Source organism: Nannospalax galili, unplaced genomic scaffold (genome assembly GCF_000622305.1).
Source record: "Nannospalax galili isolate Female #2095 unplaced genomic scaffold, S.galili_v1.0 scaffold6044, whole genome shotgun sequence".
In the NCBI taxonomy this organism is placed as follows: domain Eukaryota; kingdom Metazoa; phylum Chordata; class Mammalia; order Rodentia; family Spalacidae; genus Nannospalax; species Nannospalax galili.
In genome coordinates, this window is record NW_008351071.1 from 40936 (window position 1) to 42913 (window position 1978).

A 1978-nucleotide genomic window follows, 5' to 3' on the forward strand; every position below is an offset into this window, starting at 1 on the left:
TTTGATTCATGATCTCAGCAAATCAGAGCAGAAGCCGAGGAGAAAAACTACATGGAACTCAATGTACATCTGAGGGGAGGACAGTCAAATGTGACATCAGAGAAAAGCTCACAGGGCACAAGCAAACTGTTGGTGACTTTCATGAGCTCTATAGAGATTTAAAAGTAAAGGATGCTTATTAATTTTTTTAGAGTAAGCTAAACATCAGTTTTCTGCTTGATACACTAATATCTATTTTAAAAATTATTAAGGGAGAAATGTCTCAAGATACTGGCTTTGATTTTTCCAAGGTCTTAAAAAAGGGTGGTTCGAATTTTTATAAGAAAAAACCCATCAGCTATGGGCCTAAAATCTAAGACTTCTAAGTTGATTCCCTGCCCATGTTTTGTATTTTCTGCAGTGAGGGCAATGTTCTTTATGTGTGCTGACACACTGCAACCATCACCCACATGTAAATACCCAACAACTGAAATGTGACTAGGAGACCAAGAAGCTAGTTTTAATATTTTTTTGGTCTTTTTGAGACAGGGTCTCCCTGTAGCCCTAGCTGTCCTGGAACTCACTATGTAGACCAGGCTGGCCTCAAACTCACAAGAGATCCACCTGCCTCTGCCTCCCTACTACAGGCGTGTGCCACCACGCCCAGCTGAGAGACAGCTTCTTACTAGGAGACCAAGAAGCTAGTTTTAATATTTTTTTGGTCTTTTTGAGACAGGGTCTCCCTGTAGCCCTAGCTGTCCTGGAACTCACTATGTAGACCAGGCTGGCCTCAAACTCACAAGAGATCCACCTGCCTCTGCCTCCCTACTACAGGCGTGTGCCACCACGCCCAGCTGAGAGACAGCTTCTTACTATATAGCCTTGGCCCTGGTTAGCCTGGAAGTTGCTATGTAGACAAGGCTGGCCTTGCACTCATAGAGACAGGCCACTCCCCCAACCTAATGCATCCTAAAAGCTGGGATTAAAGATGTGTGCCATCAAGCCCAGAAGACTTAATTCTTTCTTCTTTTTGTTTTGAGACAGGGCCTCACACCATAGCCCAGGCTGACCTGGAACTATGTAAGCCATGCTCACTTGAACTGGTGGCAGTCCTCCTACCTAAGCCTCAAAGTACTACAAATCCAGGTGTGAGCTCCATGAAATTAGAATTGCTACACAATGGAGGTAGTACTGAATTGATCAATAATCTACTTTTATCTAGATTAACAAGAAGCCAGTAGACGTTAAGACACATAGAAAACTGTTCCATTGAACAATTAAATATATTTAAAATATTGTTTATTTTCTTCTCATGTGCAATTCTTGTTTTCTGAGACAGACTGGTTTTGAACTTGCTATGTTCTGACTTCAAACTGGTGATCCTCCTGCCACAGCCTGGTGCTGAGCTTACAGGTGTGTGCCACCATCCTGGCTTTTACTCTGGAAAGGAAAAATGTTACCTATTCCCTCAAAGTTGAATGTAGTTTTTTCTGTTTCAGTGTTGTTTTCTTCTAGGTGACTGGCTTTATCCAGTAGAAAGAAGAATCTATTATAGGAAGGAAGAATATGTTATAGAAACTTTGTGTGAGTGTGGTACTACGGATTGAACACAAGAAGGGCCAACTACATGTTCTACCACTGCAGCTAGGCTTTTAGACCCAGCACACAGTTATTACACTATAAAAGCACATATCTGATTTAACACAACAAAGCCAAAAGCCAATTTTTTATGAGGAGATCTATTTTTTTTGGTGGAAATTGTGTTAATGCCTCAGTGAGAAGCACCTTAGTACTTTTGGACTATAATCTGACTACTACTATGTTCATGTTGCAAATGGGAAAGTCCTGGATCTAAAGACAAGAATTCAAAACTAATAAAACAATAAATGCCTCTTGGGGGTCACAAAGAAACTGTTTCCATTCCAAGCATTTTGCAGATGTTTGACCCTTGTGACCTTGGGGCCTGAATTTTCCTATATGCTCCTAATTTCATTTCATG

General features: G+C 41.1%; 1 long non-coding RNA gene across 1 annotated transcript in view; it reads right to left on the minus strand.

Annotated features, from left to right (window-relative positions):
* Positions 1-1023: 1023 nt before the first annotated feature.
* The window catches only part of LOC103746025, a 15469-nt gene continuing 14514 nt past the window's right edge, over positions 1024-1978 (minus strand). Inside the window, exon 6 of the long non-coding RNA XR_607779.3 lies at positions 1024-1525. This is a non-coding gene — a long non-coding RNA (protein Hook homolog). The remainder of the gene's footprint in view (positions 1526-1978) is intronic.